At 44.1% G+C, this 14,195-nt stretch overlaps 1 long non-coding RNA gene across 1 annotated transcript in view; it reads left to right on the top strand.

The window, feature by feature from the left end:
* Positions 1-13,709, top strand: part of LOC147893133 (uncharacterized) — a 56,043-nt gene extending 42,334 nt beyond the window's left edge. Inside the window, exon 2 of the long non-coding RNA XR_015542322.1 lies at positions 13,418-13,709. This is a non-coding gene — a long non-coding RNA (uncharacterized LOC147893133). The remainder of the gene's footprint in view (positions 1-13,417) is intronic.
* The last annotated feature ends 486 nt before the right edge of the window (positions 13,710-14,195 follow it).

Genomic DNA, 14,195 nt, shown 5'->3' with positions numbered 1-14,195 from the left:
CATGTAAAGACACAACCACGTACCTGCGCACTCTCCATATCCTGGGTAGTCATGCATGGTCCACATCAAGATACCCCTGACCAAAATATCATTGGTATGTCTAGGAGCTCTGGAAATATCAAAGACCTGCACTCCTCTCCATAATATATGTAACTCCTCTATCAAAGGTGCCATGTACACGTCCATGTTTTTTGCCTTGTACTTTCCTGGCACAAGTAGTGCAAGCATGAGGTGTCCCTTTTTTATTGTTAGCCATGGTGGGATATTGTAATTCACCACGACTATGGGCCATGTCGACCAAGATGTCGAGCGTAACCCAAAAGGATTCACGCCGTCCATGGCTAGCCCGAGATGTAAGTTGCGTGGCTCCCTTGCAAAGTCCGGCCACTGATTATCTATGTGCTTCCAAGCTACACAATCTACGGGAATCCTCAATGTGTGATCAGTGGACCGATGAGATGCATGCCATGTCATCAACTCCGCTATGGATTTGCATCGAAACATGTGTTGTATTCTTGCAATGATGGGAAAGTGTCTTAAGACCTTTACCGGTATCCGCTCACCCTGCAAGTCATCTCTATATCATTGTTCCCCACACTTTGGACAACTAGCCAAATCTCCATGCTCACGACGAAAGAGAATACAATCATTACGGCAAGCATGGATGGTATCATAATCCATACCCACCGTTGTTAGCATCTTTTTCGCTTCATCTCTTGATGCGGGCATGGTATTTGGTGCAGGCAACATCTTCTGGAGCAACCTATGACAAAGACACTATCCAAATGATGATTCTCAAAACAAACAATATCCAAATAATGAGTCAAATTAATGCAAGGGCTAACCTCATTAAGGCCGAGACACTTGTATCCGACCACCCATACTGTACTTGTAGATTCAAGATTGAGAGACAAGCACGTAGTTTAGACATCCTAGCACCCTCGTACAATTGTGTTGATTGCAACTCTCGCATTTTGACCTCAGACTCTGACATCACGTGTACGTGGGATGTAGTGCCCCTAAAAATGGAATCCATTATGTCGACCATACCCTCGTCGTCATCCGGGAGACTATAGTCTTGTTGAAAGTGAGAAGGTATATGTGTACCCTCGTCACCCTCCTCATCCTGTTTTAAGATCTCGTGTAAATATAAGATCTTCTATTTCCTGGTATACAATAAGATTGCGAACTTAAATAGCTTTGACTTACCGATGATCCATCAACATGTGCAACACCAACGGGGGGTACTGGTTCCGGCTCCTCCCCATACATCCGTAAGTGGTGCATGATAATACGACGTTGATGTCGTACTTCTCGCTTGCAATGAGTGCAATGACAGTATAACCTCTCCGTAAGCCACTTCGTGCTCCCGAGCGTTGGCGCATCATCGGACGAGCTTCCACTCGTCCCTTCCATCTACACTTATAAAATCACAACATAAGCATGAAGAGGAGATATTGACAATTATAAAATAGCATGTTTGAGCTTCTCTATAAAAGTGACATTAAAAAAGTGACAGTAAGCGTCGCTATATAGCGACGCTCTGTTCCGTCGCTATATAGCGACGCTGTGGGTTAAAACGGCCCGAAATGCTAAACGCGCGGCGTTTTCTTCAAACTATTCCCTAATCTCTCAAGTAAGCAACCCAAAATCATCTCCCACCCGTTTTCGACGACCTCCCACCTATTCCAAGCAACCTCCCACTCTATTTTCCACTCCTCACCCTTCTCCTACCTCTTGTACTCCCTCTCTATCCTTTTCCCTCTTTGGTTTCTTGAAAGGAAGTTCTTCAAGAGGTGAGTTTGTTTCAACAATGTAGGTTGTTTGTTTGTTAGCTTTAGTTTTGTGAGTGTTTCTTCTTGTATTGCTAAACCTGTAAACTAGTTTTCATGCTTGTTTTGAAAGGATTGAAACAAAAAATGAGATTTCAAGAAAGAAAGAAAACTCACCTCTTTTTTCTGTATTTCTCTTCCTTCTCTTTCTCCTTGTCTCCTCAATCTCCTCCTTTCCTTGTCTCCTCAATCTCCTCCCTTCAAGAAGTTGCTTTTGTAATCTCCTCCTTCCACTAACATCTTATTTGAAAAAATGGGTTGTTTTCTCTCTTATGTAGGGCCAGTCCACTACACTGAGTAGGACATACTTTTTCAGGTAAGTGCTTCCTCTTTTTTCCATTTATTATTTTTGTTATTTGCATTGGCCTGCAGCTAGCGCCTTAAGCGCTAGCTGCAGTGATGGGCGTAGGAACCCTCTCTTCCCCTCCCACTCTTTCCTTCTTCCCCCTTCTCTTATTCTCCTTTTTCCCCCTTCTCTTTTTTCCCTCTTCTCTTATTCTCTCTTTCCCCCTTCTCTCTTTCCCCCTCATCTCTTTTCCCTTCTCTCTTTCCTTTCCCTCTTATTCTCTATTTCCTTTCCCTCTTATTCTCTTATGCTTATGCTTCTCTCATTCCCCCTTCTCTCTTTCCCCCTTCTCTATTTCCCCCTTCTCTCATTCGCATAAGCTCATGCTCATGCATGAGCATACGCATGAGCTTATGCTTATGCTAATGCTTAAGCATAATCATAAGCTCATGCTTATGCTCATGCATGAGCATGAGCTTATGCTTAAGTTTCCCCCTTCTTTATGCTTCTATTTCCGCATGAGCATAAGCATGAGCTTATGCTTATGCTCATGCATGAGCATGAGCTTATGCTTAAGTTTCCGCATGAGCTCATGCTTATGCGTGAGCTTATGGGGAAATAGAGAATGAGAGAAGCTTATGCTTCTCTCATTCTCTATTTCCGCATAAGCTCCTTCTCTTTTTCCGCATGAGCATAAGCATGAGCTCATGCTTATGCTTATGCTTATGCATAAGCATAAGCATAAGCTCATGCTTATGCTCATGCATGAGCATGAGCTTATGCTTAAGTTTTCGCATAAGCTTATGCTTATGCATGAGCTTATGTGGAAATAGAGAATGAGAGAAGCTTATGCTTCTCTCATTCTCTATTTCCGCATAAGCTCCTTCTCTTTTTCCGCATGAGCAAAAGCATAAGTTTCCCCCCTTCTCTATTTCCCCCTTCTCTCATTCGCATAAGCTCATGCTCATGCATGAGCATAAGCATGAGCTTATGCTTATGCTAATGCTTAAGCATAAGCATAAGCATAAGCTCATGCTTACGCTTAAGTTTCCGCATGAGCTCATGCTTATGCATGAGCATGAGCTTATGCTTATGCATGAGCTTATGCGGAAATAGAGAATGAGAGAAGCTTATGCTTCTCTCATTTTCTATTTCCGCATAAGCTCCTTCTCTTTTTCTACATGAGCATAAGCATGAGCTTATGCTTATGCATAAGCATAAGCATAAGCTCATGCTTATGCGTGAGCATGAGCTTATGCTTATGCATGAGCTTATGCGGAAATAGAGAATGAGAGAAGCTTATGCTTCTCTCATTCTCTATTTCCGCATAAGCTCCTTCTCTTTTTCCGCATGAGCATGAGCTTATGCTTAAGTTTCTGCATAAGCTCATGCTTGTGCATGAGCTTATGCGGAAATAGAGAATGAGAGAAGCTTATGCTTCTCTCATTCTCTATTTCCGCATAAGCTCCTTCTCTTTTTCCGCATGAGCATAAGCATGAGTTTATGCTTATGCTTATGCTTATAAGCATAAGCATAAGCTCATGCTTATGCTCATGTATGAGCATGAGCTTATGCTTAAGTTTCCGCATAAGCTCATGCTTATGCATGAGCTTATGCAGAAATGGAGAATGAGAGAAGCTTATGCGGAAACTCATTCTCTATTTCCGCATAAGCTCCTTCTCTTTTTCCGCATGAGCATAAGCATGAGCTTATGCTTATGCTTATGCTTAAGCTTATGCTCATTCATGCATGAGCATGAGCTTATGCTTAAGTTTCCGCATAAGCTCATGCTTATGCGTGAGCTTATGCGGAAATAGAGAATGAGAGAAGCTTATGCTTCTCTCATTCTCTATTTCCGCATAAGCTCCTTCTCTTTTTCCGCATGAGCATAAGCATGAGCTTATGCTTATGCATAAGCATAAGCATAAGCTCATGCATGAGCATGAGGTTATGCTTAAGTTTCCGCATAAGCTCATGCTTATGCATGAGCTTATGCGGAAATAGAGAATGAGAGAAGCTTATGCGGAAACTCATTCTCTATTTCCGCATAAGCTCCTTCTCTTTTTCTGCATGAGCATGAGCTTATGCATAAGTTTCCATATAAGCTCATGCTTATGCATGAGCTTATGCGGAAATAGAGAATGAGAGAAGCTTATGCGGAAACTCATTCTCTATTTCCGCATAAGCTCCTTCTCTATTTCCGATGCTTATGCTTAAGCATAAGCATAAGCATAAGCTCATGCTTATGCTCATGCATGAGCATGAGCTTATGCTTAAGTTTCCGCACAAGCTTATGCTTATGCATGAGCTTATGCGGAAATAGAGAATGAGAGAAGCATAAGCTCATTCTCTATTTTTGCATAAGCTCATTCTCTATTTCCCACTCTATTTCCCCCTTCTCTCATTTCCCCCTTCTCTCCTTCTCTATTTCTGCATAAGCTCATGCTTATGCTTCTTCTCTTTTTCCGCACACAACAACACAAAGCAACTATAGACGCGCTTGGTAGACGCGCAAAATAGCGGGCGCGTCTATAGGCGTTGCTTTAGTAGAGAAATTACGGGCGCATCTAAATGCGCGTCTAAAAGCTCGTCTATTTGCACGTGAATCACCGCATCTATTTGCGCGTCTGACCTGAGAAAATACGGGCCCGTCTAACATCCTGTTTATTAGCACGTTTATTTGCGCGTTTATTTGCGCGTTTACACTGAGAATCAGACGCGCATTTAGACGCGTAAATAAACACAAACCAGAGAATACAGAAAGTGAGATTTTGGTGTACATCATTGCTTTCCAAACATTGCCCATGATTACCAAAGCACATAATTTTTTGCAAGCCCACATATACAAGAATTAAGTGAGATGAGGAGAGACAATATGTAAAATAGTTTTGCCAATATCAATTATGGGGCTACGGTTCAATCTCATCCTCAATGAGATCAACCGTTGCCAAACTATCTACTTCAAAATCCAAACAAGTGTTTAGATCTACAAATACATTCAACCCACTACTACTTGTGCCACTCATGTGCTCATCGAAATCAGCATCTCCAATGGTAGGCTCGTCCTCACGGGTAATGGCCTCAATATCTATATCTCCTATCTCATGATCATCCTCCTCTCTTGTATCACGGTCATCATCACGTTCATGGCCATGATCATCCTCCATACGCTCCATATTAGTAAATGTACTATACATCACTTTGGAACGTGGCATAATAGGTATGACATGCCACCATCTATTATTATCCACCATTGGTTGATAGACAACCTAATTCAAACACAAATACAATCATGTTACTTTTCTTGCATCAAATATTTAAAAGCGAGTATTTTTATATGTGTGCACAGTACCTGTTCACATTGTTGCGGTAGTACTAGTGTGTCCTTCCTACTTTGCCAAAACTTTGTGGAGTCAATAGTTACAAAGCCACTTGCATGGCGTTTGATTGTTGCATTAGGGCCTCTTTCCACCACGTCCTTAAACCACTTTACATCCAAAACATACACAAAGAAGCGTCGAAAGTCAAGCATAATGATATCTTGGATTATGCCACAATAATCATCCACGGTTCCATTGGCTCCCTCAAAGCTAGCAATGACGCCGCAATCTTGTGTGTTTCTCTTATCATCAATCCGTTGTGTTCGAAAATGCTTGCCCTCACACCATATAGCATTGAACATAGTGCACTACACCAAGAAAAAATCAATTAAATAAGCAATCTAAATTATAAAAAGCTCCTAACTTATGCATAACATTCTATATACCGACCTTGCTCATGCATCCCCTAGCATACTCCCATTCTTCCATTGTGATATGCATCCCCTCATCTTTCTCTGCTTTCTCCACTTAATCAAGTAGCCAATCCACATGAATATCCTTTGGAAGTGCTCTTAGATGCTGAGGGTATGGCACACGAGATCTGTGGTGTGTACGAAAGAGGGCCCTTTCTTCTTGTCTTCTTGCCTTTGCATCCTCGTATCTTGTCACCCATCTTTTCATCACATCACTATTAAGCACGCAAAAGAGGTTGATACTATTATGCAACTCCGTGTCTATTACTTTGTTGCATCCTTTTCCTTGAGGCACAATAGAGGTCATCCTTAGGTCTTCATCATCTCTCCATAGTCGTGGGAGAGAGCTATCCACCTCAACAAGAAACTCAGAAATATATACAAGTGACTCTTGTACCAACCAACCCTCGGCCATGCTACCTTCGGGTCTTGCATTTTGTCTCACGAAGCCCTTCAAGGTCTTCATGAAGCGCTCGAGGAAGAACAACCATCGTGCATGTATAGTACCACATATAGCAATCTCATCCACCAAATGCACTATGAGATGTAGTTGGCTTGTGAGAATAGAACGTGGAAATGTCTCCTCCACTAAACAAACCGCCTCCACTGACATAACTCGAGCATTCTCAAGCGTGGTGGGATCTATTTCCTTTGAGCTCACATACCTCACAAGCTCGCCCATCTTGTAAATACAATCTTTCACGTCCTTTGATGCACTACGTGAAATGCTAGTAGGTAGTATGAACTGAACCCGCGAGGAGGTGGTTGATTAGTTGCTCATAGCTATTCACTCACAAATTTGAAAGGAAAAAGATATTATGCATATAAAATACTTACTTGGAGCATCTTGTGCCAATCATGAGATTTCAAGCCATATAATTCCTCTACACCTCTTTTCTTGCTCTTTGTAAAGACTCCCTTCAAACACCTCATGCATCCAGTGGGAGTACGAATTGTAGTAATAGCGTGCTTCACCGTCGCCATCTCTAGCTTTGATAACATCCATGGTGCACGAGGTAAAAAAACATGCCCATTTGGTCTCTCTTGAGGCCAAGCTTCACGCATCACCAATACCATTGGCCATACACTGTAAGACGTGCTTTTGAGACCAAATGGGTTCACACCGTCCATACCCAATCCAAGTCAATTCATCCTTGAAGCTTGGCCATGTGTCTTCAATATGCTTCCACGCAGGAGAGTCTGCGGGAGTTCTCCACTTGCCATCGGTTGATCGATGGGAGGAATGCCATGACATGAGCTCTGCAATAGATTTGCACTTGAACATATGTTGGATGCGAGGGATTATGGGAAAATGTCGCAATACCTTACGAGGCACGTCCAAGGTTTTGAGATCTGCTCTATATCTTGCCTCTCCACAAGTAGGACACTCTCTTGCATCCTTATGTAGTCCACGAAACAAAACGCAATCGTTGACACATGCATGGATGCGCTTGTAATCTAATCCTCCAAGAGAGGTCACATGTTGCCTTGCCATATCTCTTGAGGTCGGTAGTTTATTCTCCCTTGGAAGCATTTTACACAATAGCCTGCACGTGAAGACCATAAATGAGGAAAAGCATTCGAGTAATTGACCCACTAGCATAATTCACCATGTTTGCAAAATCGACTTTAAAGCTTACTTGAGTAATGCATTCAAACTTGCATTGCTCCATCCATAGATGGTTTGCAAGTTTAGTAACTCAAGGGAGGCACGTAGAACAGAGAATGTGCACCCCTCAAACAGTGGAGTCAATGCTGCGGTAAAAAGATCATCCTGCTCCATGCTATTATCCCTCCCTTGATGGACATATAAATCCCGCACCATATCATCAAACACCTCCTCCTCCACGGCTTCATGAGGTAATGGCGGAGGGCTACTATCACCATCACTCCATGCATCCGTAATGGTCCCTCCTGAAGATCCCACCTCATATCGCTGACACTTCGCCTCCTCACGACGGGCATGGGGTAACGTATGCGGGTGTGGCACTGCATCCTGTATCAAATTAAAACGGGATCATAACTCAAACATATGAACACCCATAGGTATCTCAATCAACCTTAACTTACAAACCCTTACCCTGTTTACGGTCACATCCCATTCTCCATACTTTGAGATATGATTGAGTGTAATCCTGCGTGCACGATACATGTTTCCTCGACATCGATCACACAGACATTTGATTTTTTGCTCCAACCACATTTCGCGATCATGGTGGATACGGAGGGATTCATCCTCACTGGAGCTACTTGTTGAAGATGGAGACATCCCACAAACAAACAACCCACCAAATTTTCTCTTCTTCAAATGTTTAATTTAAACTCTGTGTTGCGTCTATCGCCGCGTCTATAGTCGCATCTAACATCGCGTCTAACGGCGCGTCTAAACGCGCATCTACTCTGTGTATTTAGACGCACCTATAGACGTGCTATTAGACGCGGCTTTTAAACCTGCTTTTCGGCGCGCCGCTCGCTTTGCTTTTCTTCACATTACTTAAACTTTGCGCGGCTTGCTTCCTTCTTTATTAGCGAATCCATAGTTTCGAGGCTTAAGAGAGAGCCTCCCATACTTACTTCCAAGCTTTCACTCAAGAGAAAGGGACCGTACCTACACTTACTTCTAAGCTTAAAGGAGAGGAGGATGAACAAGGAGAAGAAGCAAGTTTGAAAAAGAAAGAAGAACCTTCCATACCTTTATCCACGTAAGTCTTTTTGCAGTTGATCTTGTTTGGAAGTTTGCTCTCTCCAGTTTTGTACTTTCTCGTATCCAAGAAGCGCATGATCTGGGTATCAGTGTCACGTTTTTGTGTCAGGCGCAATGTCCTTTTCTACTTTTTAGAAATCTCATCTGTCGGAGCGCGTTTATAGGCGCATCTCAGGGCGCGTCTAACCGCGCGTCTGGCTTGTTGCGGTGCAGACACACACAGATGCATCTATAGATGCTCTGTTAGACGCTCTGTTAGACGAGTAGTTAGACGCTCTGTTAGACGCGTCTATAGACGCGCAAATCAGGTGCGTCTATAGACGCGCTCTGATAGTAAGCCTCTTTTTTCTTCCCCTTTCTTCTCAGCTCATCAGTAATAGATTGTTTTCCTTTTTTCCAGTTCAACATGTGGCCAGGAAGTGCTTCTAGCTCACCTGATCCCCGAGAATCTATTTGGAAGGACTTATATAACCTTTTAGGGCACCCTCCTAGTCCTGCAGAGTTATACCGGTATATGACGGGTACTCTAAACACTCCCCAGGAGTCGGCACTACAGACTCCAAGCCACCCCACACCGTCTGAGATCACCCCAGCGAAGTCAGCACAGCCGTCTTATGCCCCTTCTTATGCCCCTTCCCCCATACCGTCTTATGCCCCTTCCCCCATGCCGTCTTATGTCCCTTCTGCCATCCCGTCTTATGCCCCTTCCCCCATGCCGTCAGGAGGTCCTTGTGTCTTGGCGAGCCGTCGACGTACTCCTGTGCCGTTGAGACTCGGTTCTCTAGCTACGAGTGGTCAGCGTAGTCCCGTGCAGTCCCCAGCTACGAGTGGCCAGCGTACAGCTCGACATGACAGGGTAGCAGGCGTAGTAGCAGGAAGAGCGGTGGGGGATGCATGGCACAATGCTTTGGGCCATGTGGCGGTGAGGAGGATGATGATTCAGATGATTTGGATGTGCCTCTAGGTGATGGTACGATTTATTATGACATCACTCAGACAGGAGGCATCTTGATGGATGCGCGGGGGAAGGACATCATGGCCTTCATGCGCTCTGTAATTGCTAACAATTACAGAGATTGCTTTATTCACTACAAAGACCACCCAAAGAGGTTGGCTGATGAGACCCTCGCAACTGTTCGCTCTAGGTATCCTAACCCCCCCAATCGCCAATTCACAGATAAATGGGGGAAGTCAAAGATTGTTACGATACTTAGCAATAAAAGATCTTCGCTTAAGAGGCAGGCACTAGCGGAGCTTGCCAGGCTTGAGGCAGGTCAACCACCAAGGGGCCCGCCCCACACCGCTCACAAGCGTGAGTGGAAGAAGGCAATGAAGTTAGCGAGGGGGGACCCCAGTCTGCAACACGTGGAGGCACGGAGGATCCAGATGGAGGAATATGGAAGCGCGCATTTTGGAGCAGGGGTTGTTGAATCATGGGAGGCCCAATTTGTAAGTATCGATCTCAAATTATATTGCTTATGTAGTTTATTAGGAGGTTGGTTGTTTCTTTGTACTAATCCCTCCACAAAGCTTGTCGCGGTCATGCAGCTTGAGATCGTGGGCAGATACCCTACTCCAGTGGAGACAGCCTACCACCACCACCATCGCAAAGGAGATACATGGAGGCACTTCTATGATGATGGGTTGATTACTGAGGAGCAGTATACCCGAGCTACTGGAGCGGCCCCCCAGGTATTTGAAAGTAATTAAATAATGCCAAAATTATAAGTAAATATTTGATTTTTCATACATTGATATATGTTGTCCCTTGTGTACAGGCCCATGCACAAGACGACGAGGAAGACGAGGAAGGAGGCGCAGAAGGGAGCGCAGAAGGGAGCATACAAGGGAGCGTGGAAGGCAGCGAGGGGATTAGTCGTAGAAGTAGCGCTAGCTACTCTTTTTTGTACTTAAAGCCACTGGCTTGGCTTCGTGCCTCTTGTATATAGACTCCTCTTATTTTTTGTACTTGAAGCCACATGACGTCGCTTAGCTTCCTTATTTTTTGTACTTGAAGCCACATGACGTGGCTTAGCTTCGTGCTATATGTATATACAAGCACTTTTTGAGCTTTCAATTTTATTGCGTTTTGGAGTTATAATATTTTATTTGGAATTTTAATTAAAATGCGGTTGGCTGTAAGAATTGAATTACACAATGTGGATATGGGATTCTTGTAACTATATAGCATACACAACATACACAGTATTCTGTAAAATTTTTTTTAAAAAAAAGCGCGTCTATCCGTGCGTTTAAAAACGCGTTTATATTCGCGTCTGTCTGTTCGACGTGCGTCTATATGTGTGTCTATAAACGTGTTTATAAGCGCGTCTATTTATGCATCTAACTACGCGTCTATACACGCGTGAGTCTGATATATTAGACGCGGGTCTCTAGACGCGAAAATAGACGCGCAAATAGATGCACCCGTAAGTTTTTTATTTAGTTCATGAAACGCGTCTGTGCGTGCGTCTATGGGTGCTTTGTCTTATTGTGGCATGAGCATAAGCATGAGCTTATGCTTATGCTTATGCTCATGCATGAGCATGAGCTTATGCTTAAGTTTCCGCATAAGCTCATGCTTATGCATGAGCTTATGCGGAAATAGAGAATGAGAGAAGCTTATGCGGAAACTCATTCTCTATTTTCGCATAAGCTCCTTCTCTTTTTCCGCATGAGCATATGCTTATGCTTATGCTCATGCATGAGCATGAGCTTATGCTTAAGTTTCCGCATAAGCTCATGCTTATGCATGAGCTTATGCGGAAATAGAGAATGAGAGAAGCTTATGCGGAAACTGATTCTCTATTTCCACATAAGCTCCTTCTCTATTTCCGATGCTTATGCTTAAGCATAAGCTCATGCTTATGCTCATGCATGAGCATGAGCTTATGCTTAAGTTTCCGCATAAGCTTATGCTTATGCATGAGCTTATGCGGAAATAGAGAATGAGAGAAGCATAAGCTCATTCTCTATTTCCGCATAAGCTCATTCTCTATTTCCCACTCTATTTCCCCCTTCTCTCATTTCCCCCTTCTCTCCTTCTCTATTTCCGCATAAGCTCATGCTTATGCTTATGCGGAAATAGAGAAGGAGAGAAGCATAATAGAGAATGAGAGAAGCTTCTCTATCTCGGCATAAGCTCATTCTCTATTTCCGCATAAGCTTATGCTTATGCTTCTCTCATTCCCCCTCATCTCTTTCCCCTTCTCTATTTCCGCCTTCTCTCATTCTCTATTTCCTCATTCTCATTCTTTTCTTTCCTTTCCATCTTCTTTCCCTCTTTCCTTTCCCTCTTCTTTCCTTTCCCTCTTCTTTCTTCTTGCTTATGCCTATGCCTATGCCTATGCTTATGTTTGTTTTTTTGTTTTCTGTTTTCATGTTTGTGTCTATGTTAGACATGGGATCATGTCGCTCATCCGACGAGTACGGACAGCCTCGTAGGAGGAGAGCTCATGATCTATATGCTCCAGAGGACTTTGATTCCTCTCAGGCGACTACCCCGAGGACTACCCCTGGTCCGACTCCTCTCGGACCTAGCACTACGACTACCCCTGGTCCGACTCCTCTTCCACGTAGCACTGCGACTACCCCTCGGGGAACTCCTTTGCTAGCCGTGCATGGCTTTGTCGAGAGTCCCGACGAGTTTGTAGCGCAGATGAGCGATGAGGAGGCAACGAGATTCTTCTCTCTGCTCTCTCAGAGGACCTCAGCAATTCCTTCCCCTACACCGACGGGTGGACGTACTGCCAGCCATGCCCTCGCGCCCCTTTGAACGCGTGATTATCACCTGCGCATGCCTCTCGCAAGGGAAGGAAGAGTAGGACGGACGGCTCATGTTGTGCTGACTCGGGAGATGTAGACGAGTTAGCACACTCACGCTCCTTTAGGTCTCCACTTGGTCCGGAGACACATTATCAGTCAAGTCCCTTTCCCTCTCCTACTCCCACTGCTACTCCTCGCTCCGGAAGCGCTCGCGCAGCTTCCACTCCTTCAGACTCTACTACCGTCAGTCCCCCTTACTCATCAGGGGATCTCTCCTATCAAATCACATCTGCCGGAGAGATAATAGAAGATAAAAAGGGCAAAGCAGTGATGGCCGCCATGAGGAGGTTGATGAGTCATCACTTCAAGAGCGGCATAAATACCGATTGGCGGTATCAAGATGCCCAAAAGAAGCAGGCGGTGATCGATGAGTTAAAACAAAGATACCCTAATCCGCCAAATGTGGAGTTTAATGACGATTATATGCGAGAGCGCATGGGTTTGGTCCTGAAGCATCGTAGATCAACCTTGCGTACTTCCATTACAAAGGGGTTGGCTAAACCCAACTGGGTAGACAAAGCTGATTGGAAGTACTTCAAGAAGCAACATAGGGACCATCCCAAAATGTTCGAGGGTCAGAGGAGGGCTATGAAGAGACGGCTGGACGTCGTAGGTACTTCGCACTTTGGTACAGGCGGACGGTATGCGTTCGAGGCAACCGTGGTAAGTCTACTTCTTCCCATTTAATGTATTGTTCTATTTGTTTTACTTACATATTACATGCACTTTAGCTAACTCTAACTCTCGTAAATTGGATCCACAGCAAGCTGCGATGGGTCGTCTTCCTACAGATGCAGAGACGCGACGCGCATTTCGGGATAGAAACAAAGCCGTGGTTCATTGAGCAAGAGGCAATGGGAGCGACGGTCGATTGGGCTAAGGTGGCTGCTCGCACGGTATAAGTTTACTCCTACTTGTAATCTCACTTTTTAATTTAAGTTCCAATCTAATTTTTGATTTATATGGTTCACTCTTAGGGTCAAAGCTCAAGCGTCCCATCATCGGAGGCGAGCGATCAACAGGGCCAAGGATCAGACGCAGGTGGCGAGGACGAGGGAGAAGACGCAGGTGTCGAGGACCAAGGAACAGGCCAACAAGACGAAGATGATTCGGATTCGGATGAGTAGTGGTAGTAGCATTTTGTATATCCGCTCGTTTGAGCAATTTTGTATCGCCCTTTCGATAGGGTAATTTTGTTACAAACACTGTTGTATATGTCCGATATGTATATGCATTTGTTACTCATCATTTCACAATAACAATTTTGTATCACCCTGCAAGCAAGGGAAATTTTGTTATAAAAAACTTTCTTTTGTAATTACCAAAAAAAAAAAGGATTAGTGGGGCTAAACAGAGCCAAAAGGAAGCCCTGTTTAGCCCCACTAACCCTTTTTTTTTACTTCTGTTAATCGTCGCTATATAGCGACGTTTACCAGTGTCGCTATATAGCGACGATTAACAGTGTCGCTATATAGCGACGTTTGCATTGTCGCTATATAGCGACATTTGCCAGTGTCGCTATATAGCGACGCTCCTTTTCTGATGCTTTTAGCGACACTTATAGCGACGTTTGCGCCCGTGAAAAAAAAAAAAATTAATGTAAAAAGCGTCGGTATTTCCGTCGGAAAATGGCCTATGCCTTGTAGTGGGGTAATGGCCTCAATATCTGTATCTCCTATCTCATGATCATCCTCCTCTCTCGTATCACGGTCATCATCACGTTCATGGCCATGATCATCCTCCATACGCTCCATA

This window comes from Dipteris shenzhenensis, chromosome 16, assembly GCF_047967505.1.
Source record: "Dipteris shenzhenensis isolate YYH24624 ecotype China chromosome 16, Dip_SZ_1.0, whole genome shotgun sequence".
In the NCBI taxonomy this organism is placed as follows: Eukaryota; Viridiplantae; Streptophyta; class Polypodiopsida; order Gleicheniales; family Dipteridaceae; genus Dipteris; species Dipteris shenzhenensis.
The sequence above is the reverse complement of the archived record's forward strand: the minus strand, read 5'-3'. Positions and strand labels throughout refer to the sequence as shown.